This window comes from Astatotilapia calliptera, chromosome 17 (genome assembly GCF_900246225.1).
Source record: "Astatotilapia calliptera chromosome 17, fAstCal1.2, whole genome shotgun sequence".
NCBI classification, from domain to species: Eukaryota; Metazoa; Chordata; class Actinopteri; order Cichliformes; family Cichlidae; genus Astatotilapia; species Astatotilapia calliptera.
Genome location: NC_039318.1, coordinates 6515223 through 6537982, shown reverse-complemented (window position 1 = coordinate 6537982; position 22760 = coordinate 6515223). Strand labels below are relative to the sequence as shown.

Below are 22760 nucleotides of genomic sequence, written 5' to 3'. Positions count from 1 at the left end.
TGTAAGCTTAGATGTGCTTTATTAACAAGAAAGCCTATAATCCTCTAGGCATCGTTAGTCTGGATATCATTCGTTTTTCATTATTTTATTTTGAAGGTCCACTTCCTTTCTGGGTTCCACCTATTTTTCCAGCCTTAGCTTTAACTAGCTCCAGCCCCCATCTCCGCAGCCAATCACAGTCTGCACGCGGATCAATGACGCGCATTCGAGTCGCCGCTTTAGCCAATATGGTTGAAGCACGGACATTAACGATGTAGTATTTTAAACCAAAGAAGGAAAACCTGGAAAACCAAGGGAATGACTTTTTACATTCAGAAGCAAAGCCACGTAGTCTGCCTGAGTGTGACACGAACAGCTGTCCCTTTTATGTGTTTGAATATACGCTTACTGGCCACTTTATTAGGCCAGGACCTTTGCCTCCTTTTCAGCTACAGGCTGTAGGGTGGCTGTAGCTCAGGTGGCAGAGCAGGTCAGCCACTAATCAGAAGGTCGGTGGTTCGATCCCAGGCTGCCTCCTGGCTATTGACAGGAGGCCCAAATATCTTGGGCAAGATACTAACCCCATGTTTGCCTACTGGTGGTGGTCAGAGTGCCCGGTGGCGCCAGTGTCCGGCAGCCTCGCCTCTGTCAGTGCGCCCCAGGGCAACTGTGGCTACAATGTAGCTTGCCATCGCCTGTGTGTGAATGGGTGAATGACTGAATGTAGTGTGAAGCGCTTTGGGGTCCTTAGGGGCTAGAAAAGCGCTATACAAATGCAGGCCATTTACCATTTTCCATTCAGAACGGCCTCTAAGAGTGCTGGAAACATTCATCTGAGATTTCTGTTCATGTTGACATGACAGCATCATACAGTTGCTGCAGATTTGTCAGCTGTTATGCATGTAAGCCACCTTGCGCTTCATCACCTCCCAAAGATATTGGATTGAGCGTCTAGTGCCTGTGGAGGCCACTGGAGTACAGTGAACTTATTGTTATTTGTCATGTTAAGATCAATCAATCAATCAATCAATCTTTATTGATTTAAACCAGTTTCAAATGATCTGAGCTTTGTCACATGGCATGTTATCCTGCTGGAAGGAGCCATTAGAAGATCAGTGAGCTGTGGTCATAAAGTGATGGAGATGGTTACTCAGGTCTGAATATTGCAACATAAATCAAAACTCATCAGACCAGGCAACATTTTTCCAACCTGCTACATTCAAATTTTGGTGAACAAGTGCAAACTGTAGCCTCAAAATCGAATATATAGATATAATATAGTGCTATATTATCCCAATAGATCATTTCACCATACCAGTGCAGGGTACATACCAGTTCTACCATTCCCACCATCACCTGATTATTGCATGTCTGATCATTGGGGTTCCCTCTCTAATGTTGTAAGGTTGTTACTTTACAATATAACGGTCCTTTAGTCAGTGTTAATTTGTAAATAACACTGAATTTGAAGTGGTATGAAACAAAAATAAATCCACAGTTTTACTGGAAGCGACTAACTCTTCCAGGTTGCAGATTGAAATCTTGAAATGTTCTTGAGGTTCACAGCTGCATAGCTGTGTGTGAGTGTGTGTGTGGGTGGGTGGCTGATCAGTAAAAACAACAAGAAAAAATGACACACATAACAGATCCAAGATTTAAAAGATGAAAACAAAAGTTAAATTTGGAAAGCCTTTTAAAAATAAGCATGAAGAGAGAAATTTGCATATTCTCTGTGGAGGCCAAGCAAGGGTCACAGCCTGTAGCTGCGACTCTCTGCCAGCAGGTGGCGCTCATTTACAACAAATAGGTAAAATACATTAATCCATCTTTCTGAAACAGTGACAGACTGAGCTGCAGGGTGCTGGCTGGTTAGGAGGAGTCACTGTCTAATCATCTGCTATCAACCTCATATTGCAACAGTCATCTGTGATGCACAGGAATACACTAGTAGGCCTTGGATGTGCGTTTGTGTTTGACTGACTAGACCTGTATTTATACAGTCAATCATTTCAGGCTATTTATTGTGTGAATTGTGTGCGGATGCTTACGTATTTATGTAACACTAAGATTAACAAAGCATATGCTCCATTTTCCTTGCTGCAAACGATGAGTCATGGAGGATTTCAAAATCAAAGTACAAGGCTGTGTATTACAAGATGAAAGGCGCACTGTTAATTGAACAAGCCTTGCATCTGGAGTGATCCCGCCTCCTTCAGTATCAGACCTACAGCTCTCACACTTAGCTGAGAGTAAAAACAAGGGCGTAAAATAAAAGAAATGTCCTTTAAGAAGACTTAGAGCAATGAAGTGGTCGGATGAAGTGGATGAGGCTCAATTTAGCAGGGATACAAGTGAGGACCACCATGACTCCTTAAGTGTCACACAGGTGTCTCCACAAGCTTATTCTGATGACTTGCCTGATTTAATATCTCTCTTCGGGTGCTGCTGCTTCCTCCAGTGAGGAGGAGATGGGATATAAGAGCAGCGGTGGGTGAGGACGATCAATAAATCTATGCCCCCAACTAACTTACACATACGCTAAGACTAAATATGGCTGGAAGGCGAGGTGGGTTCACTGTGCACTGGCAGAGCTCAGACTGTAGGTATGATTCACATTACTGGTTTATACTTGCACATTTAATGTATTCAGATATAATGTATCAGCAGTGGGACTACTCATTATGCATTGAGTCATATTATCATTTATAGTGCCCTCAAAAAGAAAAGAAAAAACATAAAAAGTGTTGCTCTATGCAGTAGTCTAAGCAGCAACATTAGTTTCCCTTATAAATGACATGCTTTTGGCAGAGTGTGTCATCTCTACAAACCATTTATTGTCACATTTGCAGATGTTGTAGTAGTGGTTCTATTATGCTTGTATTTATTTTCTTTTTTACTGTCATGTATACACTCTACAACAAACTCCAGATTGATAAACTGCTATATGAGTCCAAGCATACAATACACGGAGCTTAAACTTAGCTTAGCAGTTCCACTTTGAAGGTCTACTTGTTGGCAGGAGACGAATGATTAAGTGCATAGATTAAAAACCAAAATGTGGGACTTCTTTTCTGAAACGTTTCCACTGTAAACAACAACATGAAGGCGAGTTACTGTGGAACAACACTCTTGTGGAGCACTTTAACCTGTACATAACTTCCTATTTTAATCACCAGGCCTGTGGTGCTTTTTCACATTCTTTATTCCGTATTTAGTGGTGATTCGGACACAATTCTCCTGCAGATACAACTTTTGGTTATGTATGGGTGACACATGTTGAACGCGAATGCGAATTGAGAATGTAACACGATGAAATGACCACAATCTATATGAAAAAATACAGATGTTAATGATCACTGTAAAGTTTGTTTGAGATTGTCCTGTCCGCTAAAGAGGAGATAGGGTACATACAGACACATAAATACATACTCTACGATCATTACTGTATGATGTTAAGGCTAGTTATGCACTACTATGAAGTTGCAGGCCTTAAAATAGACACATTTGTAAAAAAAATAATTTAATAAAAAATAACTGTCACAGCAAAGCAACAGAAACTTAATGTGTTTTATCTTCTAAGTTTCACGATCGAAGTTTTTAAAATTGGGATGCTTCCAAAACTCACACTTGTGATATTTACGAGCACTCAAGTGCCTAGAAATGTCATCTAGTCCCATTGAATACAACAGTAATGTTAGTGTGGACATTTATCAAACACACACTCAGGAGCTAAAAGGAAGAACACAACAAGAAGGAGGAAGAATCTCCAAAAAGTTGATTCTGTTCATCTGGACGTAGCGTTTTTTGGGAGAAACATTTCGTCACTCATCCAAGTGACTTCTTCAGTCTCAGCTGACTGCAGGTTTCCCCAAATCTTATAAACAGTACATTTGCATAATGACTGAAACCAGCCCACTGAAGGAACAACGGGCTGGGAGGTCAGTTGCTTCATCATTAATTATACAAATTCTTATGACCATTGATCAACAACCACTGACCAAAACCCACTGATCAAAGACCACTGATCAATGGCCATGAGTACCATTCACAGAGAGTTGGGGAATGGCTGCAATCTCAGCATTGTAAGATGGCGAAAGATGTACCCTTAGGCCCCCTCCTCGATTCAGAGATGGTCTTTCCCTTTTCGCATGAATGGCCTCCTTGACTCCACGCTCAAACCAGCGATCCTCCCTGTCCAGGATGTGTACATCCTCATCCTTGAAAGAGTGTCCACTGGCCTGTAGGTGTAAATAGACTGCAGAGTTCTGGCCTGACGAGGTGGCTCTTCTGTGTTGTGCCATCCGCTTCGCCAGAGGTTGTTTGGTTTCCCTGATGTATAAATCCTGGCAATCCTCCTGGCACTTAACAGCGTACACTATGTTACTCTGTTTGTGTCGGGGGACCCGATGCTTGGGGTGGACCAGTTTTTGGCGCAACGTGTTTTGGGGTTTAAAAGCCACATGTACTGGGAAACCTGCAGTCAGCTCAGACTGAAGAAGTCACTTAGATGAGTGACGAAACGTTTTTCCCACAAAATGCTACATCCAGATGAACAGAATCAACTTTTTGGAGATTTACTTCCCTGGATGATTGAGAATGCATCAAGAAGGAGGAAGAATCTTTAATAAAGCCATTACATAGGATAGAAGGTAAAAAAAAAACCCCCATAAGATCCTTATCTTAGAAAATCTGTAAAAATAGATATTTGTTAAAATGTTTGATAAAAACATGATTTATAATATTGACAATACCACTGTAATCCCTGGGTGTCTATGAATTTTATTTTAATTTTTTACTTTACCTACAATACCATTAGATATCAGAAATGTATATCAGTGATTAACAGTTGTAAATGATGAATGTGTAGGTGTAGAGAGCCCCACTTTGAGTCATTATCAGCCCAGTATTCCAATAGCACGTTTAGCTAGAAGCTTATTGATCAGTAGAGGAAAAAGAAATTCCATTTATGGTAGCACAGCTAAAACTGTTGCTCATTGACAAAGTGATGTATTTGGCTAGTTGATTGATAAAATGTCAGCCTTTGTGAGTTTGACTACAATCTTGACATGTCCTGCCCTAAACATCAGTATCAATGTCAACACTAAGAGGTGACTACATAATGTTGGTGTTCTAGGCAGACTTGCAAAGACCAATCAGTGTCTGTGGACAAAAGAGCACAGACACAGAACAGACGAAGAAGTCTGAGGCATCTAAGTCAGAACCAAATGTTGATAAAGTTTGTTAAAATGTTAAAAAAATTTATTCCTCCTATTTTTTGGCCTTTTTCTGGCTTTATTTGATAGGGACAGGAAAGGGGCAAGACCAGGGAAGACAGGCAGCAAAGGGCTGCAGGTTGCCTGCTCATCCCAGAGAGCTAAACCAACACCTTTGTATTCCTCCTTACAGAGTTCAGTTTAATCTTAAGGTGTACAGCACTGGTCTGAGACCTCTGCAACTCCTATATTGCATTCTTTTATTCTATCCCTTTTCTCCTTCTGGGTAAAAAAAAAAAAAGTCAATTTGAGAGAAAACTGAATGAGTTACCAAATAGTGGCTGTAGTCTCTCTGCAGAGGGTGTACATCACTCCACACATAAAAAAAACCCCCATTTCCTTCCATGTATTTTTGAAGAGTTTAGTCATAGATCTCTTATGCTTTTTATGACTAGTCGTATCTAAATTGTAGTCTATTATTATATTACAATCTCTTCCACATATAATATTCCTTCATATACTGTTGCTATGGTTTCAATACATTTTCATCAGTTCTACCTTCTTTATCTTTGATTTCTTTTAACAGTTCAAAATTCTCTGCACTGGCTATTAATATTGCCACTCCTCATTTCCTCCTCATGTGAGCTATTAAAAGTGTTTCTTGTGTTTGTGTTTCTCCAAATTTCTTAAGCTTCTTGTGTTCCACATGTCCGGTGTGCGCGTTGAATCTGGAGATCTGAATCGATTGAAATTTCCTCTTTGAGTCATTTATCCACAAACACTGTGACCAAGTCACTCTTTGATTCTGTTTCCTCTTGGATTCAGTAAATCTGTAGGTTGCTCTGCCTAGATCTCAACTCCAATCATCTAGTTTGTCCAGTATTGATTCCTGATCCTTTATTAATTCTTGCAATTCAAAACTCCATGACTCTTTTTCCTTGGTGCGTGTCAGGGCAGTTCAGGCAGGCTGTCGCTTATTTGGGTGGTTTGGCCATCTTAAGACTGTTTTCATCTCCTGTCAATGTTAGCCATGTTAGCTTCTAGCATTGGTCTGCTCTGTTCCTTTGTGTTATCTGTTACTTTACTTTGTGAGTTTGAGGTTCTTTTCTTTTTCTTCATTGCGTCTCCTCCAGATTTCACAATTTTGAGTAATTTAATAACCAGTTCTCGAGTTTCACCAGAATTTCTTGTTGGTGTATAGGAGATCGTACATGGTCCCTCGCTGTCCCACCAGAAAAAAATCCAGTATTCTGTTTTAAACAGGATGGGCACTATGGTCTGTGGATACAAAGGAAATGCCACTAAAAACAATGCAACATTTGGGAAGCACTTCAGAAAGCATTGGGTGAAATGACAGCTAGAATGCCAAAGGTTTCTAAGAGTGTGGCCATCCACAAATGGCCTGCTCTTTGACAAAAAACTGACATTTTTCAAATGATTTCTATCCTTGTCTTCACTATATTTTGATTTTTTGATCTATAGAAGACATACAGTTTCTTAAAAAAATGTGACTTTTTTTATGGTAAGCACAAATTTCTGAGCATATGGCAGCATCTCAAGTCTAAATTTATCAGTGACAAACAACTATTATATCAACCATTTATGGAGCTTCTACCATAATACAGGGGCATGAATAGTGATATTAATACTGAATTCATCATCAAAAATTTCAGCATCTTTATGTATGCTGATGGGTGGGCAGCAAAGAAAGAATTTCATTGCACAAAGAAATGCCTTTTCTGTTGTGACACATGACAATAAACACTTCTTGAATCTAGATGCACACCTGCCAACAGCCTGACTGCTGTGGCTCTTGCTGAAGTGTGAGTAAGGACTGATTGTCTCTGTGTCCAAAGTTAACAGCCTATATTGCTACCAATTCAATTTCAACCATATTAGATGATTATGCGCTCCACAAATTATATCTAGCCCTAACATTCAGTGCCAGTATATGAAGTAGTGTTCGTTTTATGTAGTGTTCAATCCACCCCAGAAAGGCTGGGACCTTTCTGCGCGGAGTTCGCATGTTCTTGTTGTGTCTCTAGCTTTCTCCTGCAGTCCAGAGATGTAGATTAGGTTAAACGGTGATTCTAATTCACTGCATATGTGAATGTTGCCTGTCTCTTCATGTTAGCCCTGCAGAATATGGCTAGCTGGCTGATGGATGGATGGAGTGAAGATATTCTTTCCCTAATCTTAAGCATACTAGAGTTGCAATGCAAAACTATTAAAGAATAGTTATTTTGTGATTGGAGGGTTTCAAAAAGTTTGGAGTAAGTTAATCAGAACTACTTATATGAAACTACAACTATCATTCTCATCTGTACTGATTTTATATTTTCATGGGATGATGGCACCATCATCCCATGAAAATTTATTTAAAACCAGAGGTGGGGAGAGAAGCAGTAAGACCCCGGCACCCCAAAGAGCGCACATTATTGACAACAGGCACGACAGTGATTAAGTCAGTAACAGGATTAAAAAATGGGGAGCTGGGAGGGAAGTGGGTTGCAAAGCAGCCTGCAGGGTGCAGCAACCATTTTAAACAGTACACGTTATTTTAGCAAGCCAATTGGATTCACAGACAAATATCAACCGAATCATTAACTGATATAGGCTGGAACTAAGATCAGCTGATTTCATGTGATTGCAGTGTGATGCTACATGATTATTGAGAAGGCAAAAATAAAATACAAGATCTGCTTAGAACAGAATGATGTCCAGTCTGAATGCTGCATTTAGTTGCTGCTAAAGCCTCAGTCACATTTGAATAAGAATAGCCTCTTTGAACTAAGAACATGTGTTTTCTGGGTGATTGCACTGAATGTGTTTACTGTTGGTGACCAATTAGATGGCCTGCCATACAGCAACCTTAGCTTCTGAGCGACCACTTTAAGTCTCAAGGCGATTGCTCAGGTCTCCTAGTAGGAGGCAATATATCTCCCAACAATTTTTCTCCAGTTGGTTTAGAAATAATTTTATTTTTTCCTCCTAGTGTTATTGGTGTCAATGTTGAAGCTACAGCAGTAAACACATATAGCCTAGTAGCCGTTTCTATGAGTGCCATAGATCCATCACCCATCCACTGATCCATCCATTTTCATAGTTTTCATCGGTTAGTAACTAATCATTGGAACAGCCTGGTTGACCAGAAAATGAAAACATACACCTTTTGGAAATAACTTTTTTTCTTTCACCAAAGAAAATTGACTTAAAGACACATGAGACATGTCCTTATTTATCTCATAACATAGTCTGTTATAAAATGGCTATTAGAATTATTAATCTCTCCAAATGAGGTGGAATTACGCTCCCTGCAGTGTGGGGTAACTTTGTTTATCTGCATCCTGAAAAATGGAAAAACATGCACATTAGTACTTTAATCATCCAGCTTATCCCCAAATAAAAATGCTTACAGAGCCATCTAATTAGATACAATATTTTTTTTTATTATTATTATTATTATGCCTGCAATGTCTTTTCCCTCCACAACCCTACCCCTTTATCTCGTTTCATTCCATACTCTGCCTTGTTTGTCAGAATGTAAATTCCCTGAACCGCATAAAAAAGAAACACAAGTAACAGAACTGCAGCAGGGATTAAGGGGTGGGTGGACAGTAATTTAGTTTGAGGTCTCAGAAAGGGGCTCGCGGAGGGCACGGGGGTTTATCAGGTTACAGCTTACTGCGCTGTAGACAGCAACAGACTTCATGTCTCAATGTCTCTGACGAGTCACAAGAATCTAGAGTGTTTTCAGTTATAGGAAACGCTCACAAACATACCACCACACCCTGTACGTGTTTGTGTGAATTCACACACATGCTGTACATGAGAGGTGGTACAAGCAGCACATACTTTGACCACAGGTGTCACATCACAGGAGGCAGCCTGTGGCCTTCACAGCTGTCACATCATTGGCCATCAGTGTGGCGCTGAGCTCTTTACATCTGTCTTACTGTAAATCAGCATGCCCAACAGCATCTATTTTATGATGGTAGCAGTCTAAGCATTATTACTCATGAGCTGCCAGAATCCCCACTCTTCAGCTCAGTATAAAGCCATCAGTCAGGACTACAGGAGCACAAAACAGACCATATCCAGGATAGAAGCTTCCTCATCTCTGTGCCTTTGTGCTGTGATGGAGATCCACATGTGCATTTATTGAATCAGTCTCACCTTGACCTGCCTGAGCTGTGATTCACATCTCCTTGGTGCTGAGTTTGCCTGACAACTCTAATGAGATTCCAGCACACTCAGACTCTGAAGCTTGGTAACTAGCTTGTCAAACACTAGAAGGGTGTAAAAATAAATCAAAGAATTACTGAGCTTCATTATTGGTGCCGCTGTGGCTCTGGATTTTTCCATGCGCAAGTCATACTTTTGACTATGGTTTGTTTCTACCTTTGTGTTTATCTTTAGATCCAACATTGGTTGTTCAAAGCCTCAGAGATGCGAAATCCATTAAAATATTCATGAAAACCATTTGTTTAAGTGTCCTTGCCTGTTCATTTTTTTTTTGCTAAATAGAAAGATCATCCACTGGAAAAAAAAGATTATTGATCAGATGTCCAGAGGTCATGTGTCTGGGTCTCTGTACTAACTGCCAAACAGCAATGCAAAGATCAATAGCAGCACTTTTGCTGCTGGCCTGCTGCTCATGGGTCACACTTTTAAACTACTGCTGTTAACTAACAAGTCAAGTATTCAGAGTTCACTTCACCAAAATTCCACAAAACATATCTTTTATATCATATAGCTTTCATACTTATGACACTAAGCATGCCTAATTTCAGTGTTCATGAGTTTGAACCTTGCCAAGCCTTTTCGGTTTGGAGCTTTGTCTCTGTGTATCTGCTCAGGTGTCCTCCCACATCAAAAGCCTTGCATACTGGGTTAATTATCAGGTTATTACATTTATTAAAATGATCAGTTTATAAAGTCTTAAGCTGTCTGGAGAACTGCCTAAAGCTCATTACAACAACGTATGCAGAAGAGCACTTCTGAATACACAGTACATCAAACCTTGTAACAGATGGACTACAGCGGCAGAAGACCACGTCTTCCCTTGTCAGCTAAGAAGTGGACTCTGAGGCTATACACCAAAAGGCTCTGTACAACATAAGATTGTTGCCTGATCTGATGAGTCTGATGTTGTAAGCAAAGAATTGCTTACAACAGTTCTTTCACGCAAAGAGTTGAGTGAAAACAGCATGAAAGAATGGATCAATCCTGTTCAATCAACGGGTCAGGACTAAATACACACACCTTTGACAGCAACTGCAAGGCATGGACATGACAATAATGAGAGAGGAAAAAAAGTAAAAAGGGCGAAAAAGCTCACATTAAAAAGAAAGTAGGATGTAAACTCATAGAAAGCACATGAAAAAGGAAAATACTCAAAATGCTACTAAAAACCAGGGTTACAACAGTATTCATAGGTGTCAAACTCTGGCCCGCGGGCCAAATTTGGCCCGCAGCCTAATTACATTTGGCCTGCGAAGCCATACCAAATGACTATTAGAGCTGGCCTACTGGTATTATACAGCTAACATATATATAGTTTAGTATTAAGCTTTGCTTGTTCCATATTCAGTTTTTCAGCAAAACGTGTTTGAGTCCATAAGAAAAAATTCATTCTTATATCTGGAGCAATAAATATATTTCAATAAATATTAATGTTAGCCCGCGACTTTGTTCCAGATTTGAATTTTGGCCCACTGTGTATTTGAGTTTGACTGTGTATAGATGATGACATGTGGGATGTTTCGGTGTCTTCAGGTATTCCCAGATTCATTGGGACAGCAATGACATTTATTGCAGGATCTCTTGCTCTTCAGGTCACTGAAAACAGTTCTTTATCTCGTCTTTACTGGCTCAATATTTGGGCCCATTCCCAAGATACACTGTGAATTTAGGATGATTAGATGCCTCCCTGATGCTACCGCTTAAGAACCGAAACATCTCAAGCACTTTTAGTACTAGGAGAACCAACCCCGAATGAGTCAGTTGTGCTCTATACAGCCTTTATGATTTATGACATACTGGAAAACTAATAACCTTCCCTTCTCTCTACTGACCTCACTGTCTAGTCCTGATGAGCCAAGATATCACCTTCTTATCCCATCTGGGCTTCTTGTCTCTATCAGGCAAAAAAGTATTTATCATCCTCTGGCCTTCCATGGTGCTTCTGCCGCTAATTTGGGCCTCGAACTGAGGCTATTTGATCCTGACAGAAATTTAGTATGCAAAATTCATGTGCTGTTCTGCCACGGAAACAGTAAGGTGGAGGCCTCCATTTCATAGTCAAAAATAGACTTTCTTTGTCATTTAGTCTCCATCTATTCACATCCACTTTCCAGGTAGTTCATCTGTCCACCCACTCTGATTAAGACGTCTGCTGGATGCGGCGCAGCAGAGGTATCGCCTTGTCAAGTGTGAGGGTGACAGACAAAAAAACTCTGGTTATTTGTGGGTGACAGAACTTTTTTATAAGCGTTCCAAGCTGAGGGGATGGGGAGGCTTAATGCATAGTGCTTTGTAGATAATTAGGTGCGCAGCAGGAACACTGGTCAGTTCACTGCTTTCCACAGGTTCACAACGCCGCTCCTCAGGTGAGTCAGGTGGAGCAAAGATAGTTTCCAGAGGGTAAACCATACAACATTGACAAAATTATTAGCAAGCACTCAACAGAACAAAACACTGTGATACGACATTTGGCCAGGCAATGTTAAACAAAATGTTAATACAATGCAATTTAATGCATTTTTTATGGGTAAATGAATGGAAGAATGATAGAAAGCTATTAGGGACATAATGGCTTACAGTGACCCAGATAAGTGGCAGAAAATTTATGGATGGATGGTTTAACCAATAAAAATAATATTCAGTGTATTTTAATTAACTTGTGTTTTTTGCTGAATTTGACACTTTGCCCTTATGAGATAAAATACTTTTAAGCTAAAGTGGCTGCAGCCACAGATGTTTTTGCGGTGTGTCAATAAATATGAAATTGAGATGAGTCAGTGAATAAATGATAAACAGTTCAGTGTTTCTACAAATTTCTAGGTTCTGCAGATACCCTAATCAGCTTCAATACAAAAAAAAAAAAACTCCAATTGAATGATCTGAGAATTAGATTTGACACTGTCAAGTTCATATTCAAGGTTCAAGGTTCTTTATTTGTCACATGCATAGTTATACAAGTATAACACACAGTGAAATGTAGCCTGACACGCTCCTCGACATGTGCAAAAATTGGGGGGGGGGTGTAGAGGAAGAACATTATATATATATATATATATATATATATAGTATATACACTGGGTGAATGTGCAGTAGTAGCAGGTTCAGGTTGATTATAAGGTATATATTGCCCAAAATTATGAAAATCAAGTGGTATCTAATGCTGTCTGTCTGTAAAGGTTCTCAGTCATCCAGGTCATCGTAGTCTATGGAGCTTGGAAAGAAAAGCGAAGTCCAGAAGCTTTTCTTTCCAAGCTCCTTAGACTATCTAATGCTGTCTGTCACACTGGGGAAAACAGTGGTTAGAGATGTCAATGTGACCAGTCACAGCCGGCTGCCATCTTCAAAGTGACTTTTGTGCAACAATTGTCATATTGTCATAAAACAGCAATAAGATGAAGTCAGTCTGCTATTGGGTTGCTATCAGTCTGTGATCAATAGATCCAGTCCGTGTACAGACACAGAAATGAAGATAATTTCAGAAACTTCTTCTGAAATAGTTGCTGCTAAATGACAACTTAACTGCTAAATGACAGCTTGGCAATCTTTTATAAATGAATGTAACCAGTTGTCAGTCAGATGAGTCGAGTCCCTGATTGCAAAGAGACACATCCCACAAGAGCAAGGATAGAACTTGAAGAGTATTCGTGATTCTGATTCCATTATCACTTATCAGGTTGATTCATTATTGATTTTCTTATCAATTGTCATTGGGTTCTCATTGGCTCTGCTTTGAGAGTCACCACCATCACTAAGCAGCATATCAAAGACATTACATTCATGGAAATGAATTGCATGCTGTGTGGTCAAATGTTTGTGCATGTTGGAGGTATTTCCCGTGTTTGTTGTGATCAGTGTTGGGATCCTTGCTCAAAAAAAGTAATGCATTACACTTTACTTGCTACTCTTCTTTAAAATAATGCAGTGCCTTCCTTATTCACTCGCTTAGATGAAGCAGAAGTAATTTGTCACACAGCTGATTATGTTACTCTCTTGTTTCTCTGTAAAATGACCTGAAACACATTGTCTCATAATTATCAGTTAACAATATAAACATGAGGCCACAGCCCCACACACCAACACAAATTCTGTTGTTATGATGACGAGGACACACATATACACAAAGCAAAAATGAAAACCAGCCCACGGAGACTCTAAAGTGATCGCCACAGTGATTCTACTTTAGAAACATGAATAGATATAAACAGAGGCTGCAGCCTGAATGCTTATCAGTTTGTTACCTATTGAAGTTCAGGGTCTGGCTGCTGGGTCGGGGTCAGCATGCACTCTGTTCTAACATTACTGTGGGTCCTTGGCTAGCTTTACGTTAGCATGCTCTTTGTGCTTATGCTTGCAAAGAGCCAATGTACTCTTAGCAGCACATTGCAGTTGTTTCTGTTCGGGATGCAGTACACACTTCACCACAGTGCTTTTGTCCTTTTGTGTAATAGAAATAAAAGTAATATCCATATCCACACTGTAGGCTGCACCACTATTTTCCTCTTCCGGCACACAAACTAAAATCAGCAGATGGTGGTGCAAGTGCAAAGGGAACTGATAAGCGGAATGGATAAGCAGTCAGACTAACAATTCCAAGGAATTGAACTACTGGGAACCGGTTCTGGTAGACAACCAGTTCCCTACAGATGAGTTGTTCTCATCAGTGCAGATCAGATGATTGCGACATGTTAGCAATCTGGCTGCATTTATAAATGAGACGACAATTATTTGCAAACCTTTACCAATCTGTCTGAAAGTAACTCTAAGTGTGAGTTAGAGGCAGGTTGTCTCCCCACCAGGTGACCTGTGCAAACAGCTTGCAATCTGAATTCATCCAGGTGGTCGCTGCGATTGCTTGCAAATAGCTGCAGAATTTGAAAAGATTCACTGCTACGAATGGGCAACTGCCAGATTGTCATAAATGCAAGGAGGCTGCTGGTCATTTTTTACTCTAGTGTGACTGAGGAGTAATTACAGGGAACACTTTTCTTTCTTTCTTTTTTTAAATAACTTGATTTGATTGATATTTTTTGTTGTATTTGTACATTATTTTTGTGTTATTTTATTACTTCTGCTTTGGTCTATAGAACTGATTTTCACTTCATAGCACTAAATAAGTAGTTCAGTTTGCCAAGGCTTCAAGTTAGGAGTGAAAATCTTTAAAGTTCAACAAAGGGAACTATATTTACGTAGCTGTCATCACCTGCACTAATTCAGTTCTCTGAACTGGACCACTCAACCTTGTTGGTACCATTTGAGCCATTTGAAGCATTTAAACTAATTAAAATTATAACTAATATTATGGCTTGCTTTGTGATACAGGCTGCCCCTTCTTCTATCTATCATCTGTCACTTAGCACTAATTAATATTTATGTGTGCCTGTGTGATATCATTTACCAAGTTTTCTAACATTAACTGATAACTTAGCACTGCTCCCAAATATGGAAACTTCTGGCTCTAAAGATCTGGCAGGGATCTAAAACCAACATCAATGCAATCAAAGAGAAAAACACACACTGTCACAAACACAAACTGGCTACAACCATCCTTTATATACAGTCTACAGTTTAAAACATTTTTTCCAGGCTGCAGGAAACTGCCACATGTAACCATCAGACTCAGCCTTCTAAAAGCTAAGAGATTTTTTGCTTGCACCCCTTTTTATGTATATCAGTGTAAAAACACTTGGTTAATAGATGGAATATGCATGTAAAGAAACTGCAAACAACCTTTCATATAACGTTGATGAAGGCAAGAGAATGGGGTAGAATGGAGAAGATGTGTGACTTTGTTAATTTTAATTAGTTAGAAAAATTGTCATTTTGGCTCACAAGGTAGAATCTGATCTCTTATAACCTTGTCCCTTCACTCAAGGTTTAAATTTGGAAACTCCAAAAGTTAAAGGCTTTCTTGTGACAACACAAGCTACTGATTTGGTCTCTGCTGGTTTTTCTTTCTCCATCTGTCTAGAAATGTGCTGGCATTAGCACAGCACCAAACGCTGGGAACGGTGCTAAATAACATGCGATATGATGAGGAAGGACAAAGGAAGTCTGCCTGTACAAAGGCAACACAAAGTTCAATGGATTTTCCATCTTCTTACACTTTTTTTTAATCATTTTCTTTCTCGATGCCATTGACTGTTCAAAAGCCTCCACACACACCCCTTCTCTTCCTCTTCCCTTTGACTGGACTCACTGTGTGTGTATTAATACAAAGTGACAGAACAGCAGAGCCCAAAGAGGAGTGTGTGTGCTGTTGTTTGTGTGTGTGTGTGTGTGTGTGTGTACATCACTGTAAATGTGTAAATGTGTGGCTTGGCATATCACAGGGATATGAGTCACCACTCTCTCTTCCTGTATGCTGCTCATCTGTTTTAATAGGTGGCCTTCACCCATACAGACAACATACTTGCAGGGGGAAAAAAACACCTACTTGAGGCTCTGGTTTCCTTTTGCGATTTGGTTGTGTATTTTCCTTAAAGTGCCCAGGGATGAACCACAAAGAGCCGCACTTAAAACTACCACAGGGGGGCAAAAATATCAAAGAGAAAGCCACAGGCAGTCTGTACAACAAGGCGGGGTAGACAACCACTGAGGCATTACTGAATTCACAGTAATGAATTCACAACATGTCACAGTCATTTACAAGAAATGGAACAGGATATTACAAAATTTAAGTAAAGAAAGTAAATGCACTGTGATGCACTGTTTGCTTTCTGTCAGAACCATTACGTTGGGTTTTTGTTTTTTGTTTTTTTTAAAAACTGAGCTACAGCAGCTCGACTGTTGAATCAGACCACACAGGCCAGCCTTCACTCCCCGCCTGCATCAGTAAGCCTCGGTCGCCCATCACCCTGTTGTTGGTTCATCACTGTTGCTTCCTTGGACCACTTTTGAAGACAACATGTTAACTTATTCCCGAAAATGACATGTTGATGTAACTACCGGCTCATCGATCACACAGCGAGACAGACTTTTTTTTTCCTCTAATGGGAAGCAAAATTTACAAAATTAACATCATGTTGTATTCAGTAAGACGTAAAACTAATATCTGAGACCATAAAATCATCATGAAAGTGTTTTCTGATGTCACAAACAAGGAAGATGAAGGACTGTTTTCCACAGACTTCTTAACAATCCTGTGTATTCTTCAACCCCCTCTTTGGCTGCTGGGAAGAATGTAGGTTTAAGGCAGTTTATTCCAACGAAACACACAAACTACCAGTCATTTTGTTGTTTAAAATCCTGTAAAATGACGCTGCTTCAAGGGTTTATCCCTATGACTCAATTTCCAAACAATATCTTCATAATGAAAATAAAATAAAGCCTGAAAATGCTGCACTGATTTCTGTCTCAGGCTAAAGGCACTCGGCTATAATTAAAGCCACATCCACCACATTATAATCTGCAGGCCACACTGAATGTCACTGGTTGCAGTAACCCACAAACTGTCGTGATCCGTGGTTCATCTGCAGAATATAAACAGTGTGAGAAACATTTTTGTACACGCTTTACTTTATAAGCTCACAACGCAGCCACATTACACGATATTTTGAGCTACTTCTGCTTCATGTCAGCTCCTCTTTTGGTACAATGCAACGGGTATCACTGGCACCGTCACTGACATGTGGGTGATGAATGAAACAAGTTCAGACAAGGCATGTATGGGTTGTCAGAAAGCATCGTCCACAACAACAATCATCAAAAAGTAAGCTACATCTGGAATTCATACTATAAACTAAAGCTGGGCAGAAAGGAAGCTTTTTTTAAACTAAAAAAATCCGTGACAATCTAAACTGCTATTGGAAATTTTTTTTTTTTTTTTTTGTACTATACTTTATGAAACACAGCGAGTTGCACCAGATATACAACTCTGTGAATGCTTTTTACCCATTTAATTTTTTTTCCTTGCTGTTTTCAATTAAGTAAAACAAAAAAACATTGCCTCCTCCCAGAAAATTAAAAAAGAAAGATACATTTACCTATAAATATTCTCCAATGCCAACTAATATGCCAGGCCAATAAACAGGAGACACACACACACACACAAATCCAACATGGCAAAATGAGAACACACTCAGGGTCAACATCGAGCTCAGTCTGATGTGTGCAGTGGTACTTCTGGCTTCATGACTTTCACCTCTGCCAGGCGTCAGCCAATGAAATCACATTACAGAAATTACCTGATTAGGGTGGTGGCTACTTGTCCAGCAGAGCTGTGCAATACCGTAAATATTTGGTATGATCCAATACTAAGTAAATACAGGGCCCGTATTGCTAGTAGCAATATTGATGTTGATACGTTCAACTTATAAAGGCAGCTTAGGTAGAGGAGAACAGTGTGTCATGACTTATGAGATGAATCATCATCAATTTGCAAATTCATTTTAATGATCACCAAAACACTGTTTTTTTACTTTCCACAATAATTAGTTGACACAACAAAACACCTTTTCATGTATTTTGAAACTGGTTTTTTTTTTTTTGGAAGATTGTGCAATCTAAATGTGCCTGTCTCTAAAGACTCTGGGTCATCTTCTGTTGTTTAAATGTGCTATAGGCTATAAATAAAATAGACCTGACAGTCAACCCAACAAGGTTCAAACATTTTTCATAGTGCATGTTAGGACATTTTTTTAATTTTCAAAAAAACGAATTAATTTAACACAATTCAGTGGGCTACATACTGAACTGAATCAAAGCATTGATCCAATCATGCTAGTGTCTAGTATCCAATACCAATATCAGCACTGGTATCAAAACTGTTGATAGTTGGATCGATCGAGCCATCTCTACTTTCCAGTCTGGCAGTGAAATGAAGGGCAAGTGGAGCACTGAGGCTAGTTATCACTCTTTTGTACATTAATGACGTTAATAAAAGGCAGCTAACTTGGTTCATGCTAACTGCTAACTAAAGCCCTGTTAGCTTGCCCTGGGAATGTTGTTTAAATGATGATTATGCTAGCATAAGATACCCTCCAAACTGCAGGCATAACCATCTTCACTGAAGCAACATATGTGAGTCCTGCCTAAAAATGCAACTATTTTTATGAGCGTGCTACGAGTGCCGTCAGCAATAAGACTGCTATAATTTGTATAAGAAACAACTTTCAGAGTGTAAAAAACACTGTCTGTAGCCACAGATGCTAATGGGCAAGATTAAGCTTTGAATGCACAACTCTTGCATGTGTGTTAAATGTCCAGTGACACAGGCCCAGAAACCAGCTGGTGTACAGACAGTGTTTTTTAAACTCTGAAAGTTGTTTCTTATACAAACTGGATCAATTTGAAATCAATCACACTTGCTTGTGATTGCTTTGGTCACTAGCAGATTGTTGTGGTTGCATGTAATTATAATGGAAAACACCTTGCCTCAGCACTGCAACCAACACGTTTCAAATGAAACAGTTTTTACTCTAAAGACAAATGGTCTCTATTTCTTGTTTGAGTCACACTTTTCACAGTTTCCCTACCACTGAGAGAATAGTTAGTGTTTGCAGTCAAGTCAGTGCCTTCTGTGCTGAAGAAAACTGTGACAATCTAATAATCACAAGACACTTTTTGGTGCAAAACCATATACCGCTTTTCCTTTTATTTTGCCTTTATGCATCGCTCAGGTGAAGTGTTTATATGCCAGTGTACTCCACAATCAATCATTAACTTTCTTTCTATAGTCCTGTAAGCTGCTGGATCCCAAGCTACAGCTGGATTTTTATCAAATAACTACCCATATAAATGTTAGGGAAATCTGTTTGTTTTGTGTGTCTGAAAGAAAGAAAATATTGGCTCATGTACTGGACTTTTTTAAATCACCAAATACAGATATGAGTATCAATTTCGAAATAAAAAGTTCTATATGTTGGGCTCGAATCATGAGTAACAACTTAGATCTGTGTCCGTCGCCTTCTTTGGCTCAAGATTTCGCTCCCGGCACAATAACCAGCTTGTCTGAGGTGAATGGACCGAACCACGTGCCAGCAGAGGAAGAGTGAAAGGTTTTGTGCACTGGGTGGAAGGCAGCAAGGCGGTGGAACACTCCTCTGCATTTAAAGCTCTTCCACTTCCTCCCTGTGCTTTTGTATTCTACCCAGGTAGGTTCAGCAGTCTGCTTCTCAAGGCCTCTTTAATGTATGCAGATAGCAGCGTTTATGTATGTGTGTGAGACAGAAGCAGAGAGAATAAGAGCAACAAAAGGGTATTACTCAGAGAGAGGGGAGGTGGTTTATTTGTGCACTGTTCTTACTATATTCAATGGACAACAGCCAACTCTGGTTCTTTCTCACCGTGCCAGTCTTTATGGTGCCATAATAGAAAGGCTTCATCCTCCTAGCCTGTCCTCTTGTCAGATCCTTCCTGCTCCTGCACCCCCTCGCATTTAAGCCCTCTCTGTCTCAGCCGTTCATTCAGATCTGTATTAGAACTCCATCTCTCTGCTTGAAAGACAGTATGGTAATGCTCTGGTCTTGGTCTTTGTGAGAAATACTAAGCTCTCACTGAGTTGACCTGGATTTCAATTGCTGAAGAAAGGTGATGCTGAACAGAATCTCGACTGGCCCGAGGCAACGGAAACCACAAGAAAAACTAAAATTTGAAATTGATCAGATCAGTCCATGGTTACCTCATTTATTACGAATGACTAGTATTACGACTTTAAAGCTGGTAAAGACATTGAAACAATTAGCGGTTTAAGATGTGTAAGAAGAAGAAAGGAGAATATTTGATTGAAATTCATCAGGCAGACACAAACACAGCTCCATTCGGTGCTTAGGTTGCTAGTGTAAGAAGACAAATGTTTGCCAACACATTAGCCATTACAACATCCAAAGGCGATAATTCATCACAGCTGTTTGCCTGCCAAATTGGTTTGGAGTTCCATGATTTCTTATGTCCACAAAGATTGATACAGCTTTCGTTTCCCTACCCGAGAAAGCAACTAAACAGATGATTTGTCACTACCTCCAAGTGTTTTCCAGTCTAGCACAGCTTCAGTATTTGCAGAATCACACCGTTTGTCATTAGATTGTAAAAATCCTTTTCAAGCACCTGCATCAGAAAATTCATATTCATATGAATGTGTTATGACCTGCTGTGGTGAAGTTTGATTAGGCTTGGGCACAAATAATATGATCAGGGTTAGGAAGCACCGAAACAAAACACAGCTTAGTTTGAGCAGAAAAATGATATAAAGGTTTGGAACAACAGCTGTTAAGATTATAACTCGTGAGCCCTTAAAGTGATACATCAGTTCAATGATCTTATCACATATGAACCAAAATGGAATGCATATATTCTAAGAAAATATGCACAGAACAAGGGAAGATAATGCTTTCTCTAAATGTATAAAACAGAGGTAACTGAGTAATCAGATTACTCACAACAAGTCACTATAAATGCCATCAACCTGCATGTATGAACAGATGCAAGAAACAGTGGAAACCAATAATCACTGTTTTCTGAAAGCTTCTTTGCAACGCCCCTTGAACCCAGCTTCTCCATTTTGTGCTATTCATAGCATACCTAACTTACTCTCATAATGTATTGTCCTCTGTTCTGTAAAGATAAAGGGCATCTCTTTTCCCATAGACACGGGTGCTGATGCCGAGCCACTTCTGTCTTGGTGTCTTTTGAGAACCAGCCTATTTAAACAGCTTCACGCAGTAAAAGGTCAGGTAGTTTTTGTGGTGCAAAAGAAAAACTAAACACACCGTGTCAGTGGAAAATGCCACTCATATGACATATAACTGTTTGTTTCTAACTTTAAAGCTACTGATGTAGAAAGTTCAGGGAGACTTCAGAATACATGTTTTGTGGTTTAAAGTGGTCAAAATACTTTCCCAAAACTGCCTTTGATTCAAACAAAACCATATCAACAATGCCCTTAGGTACTACAAGGGACAGGACCTCATTAATGGGTTTTGCAGTGATGAGCATCTCAACCTGGATGTTTAATGGATGTGGCTGAAGAGGGTCAGGCTACAGAGAACAACAGCAAGCTGTCTGGCAGCAGCCACTGTGATAACCTCTTGTTTACTAATCCCGGTACTCACATAGCACAGCCTCCCACACACGCATGTGGACCAGACAGGCATGCACGTGAAAGCAAACATACACACACACACACACACACACACACACACGCAGACGTATGTGTGTACTCTGAAGTTGGCTTGAATATTTGTCACACGTGCATGGAGGCACACATCAAAGAAAATGAGTGGGTTAGATTTATGCAAAACACACAGCAGCCTAAACACAAAAACATGAAGTAAAATTGGGGGAGAATTAAATGAGTAAGTGGGCAGATGGTTTCAGTGGTGACAGGAAAAGAAAATGAGATTAAACCAAAGTAATGGGGGAAGAGACAATGAAAAGGGGGAAGAGCATATGGAATTTTCCAGCAGAACGGGTGAAGAAAAATTGTGCTCTCCCGACATAGCTGGCAGTGCCCGCTGGATTCTTGATGATGCCACGCCAGTCTCATGCAGCTGCAGCCTGCCCAACTCTGTTTTCAGCTAACAGCCAGGAGCAGCACTGTTAGCAAGACATGGCAGCCCCCCTCCTCCTTCACATTCAAGCCATGGCCCAATAGAAGGCTCCAGGATATATTTAAAACAGAAAAATAGTGTTATTTATAAAGTTGGAGAGTCAGTTAATCTGGCTCAGAGGAGGTGCTGCTTTTAATAGGAAACAAAATGGAGAGGAAGATGGTTGAGGGCAGAGAGAGGGCAGCTGTGAGAGATTATGAGTAGGTGGGTCTGAACAGCATGAGTCATAAAGGTCTAAGCAGGCTAAAAGGGGGCACATTACAGGGCGAGTTTTTGAGTAATTCCTGATCTCATTAAGATTTATTATGTAAGTCTGGCTTCTTGGCATACATTTCTCACATGTGCTGCAGGCAAAAACCAGATGTTACTGTACACCTTTGGATGAAAGCTGTGCTTCCTACTAAGAGCTCCATGTTTGATAAGATCACTCAGGCAAAGCAGAACAACAACTGGGCAGGAGGGTAATTTTCCACAGTTCTTTCCTCCAAAATGGAAAATATAGGGTTGAATCTAGAGCCTAGTCTACCAGGCTATACCAGGCACACAATGTGACTGGGATTTGTCACATCGGCAAATTCTGGGGGAGGGTCGACCACAGGCAATCCGCATGCAATATCCCATTGTATATATATATATAGAGAGAGATACTTAAAAAAACGACCGATTATAAATGTTATGCGGGTTAACATCAGTGGAGACTTGCACATTCCTTGCATTTGGCATTGGTGGCATTTCAGCACCGAGGGGCAGTGGACAGCTCCGCACTGATGTGTCATTA

At 39.9% G+C, this 22760-nt stretch overlaps 1 protein-coding gene across 1 annotated transcript in view; it reads right to left on the bottom strand.

Moving 5' to 3' along the window:
* phactr1 (phosphatase and actin regulator 1) overlaps positions 1-22760 on the bottom strand; it is a 44602-nt gene that overhangs the window by 21079 nt on the left and 763 nt on the right. The gene's annotated exons all lie outside the window — the stretch shown is intronic.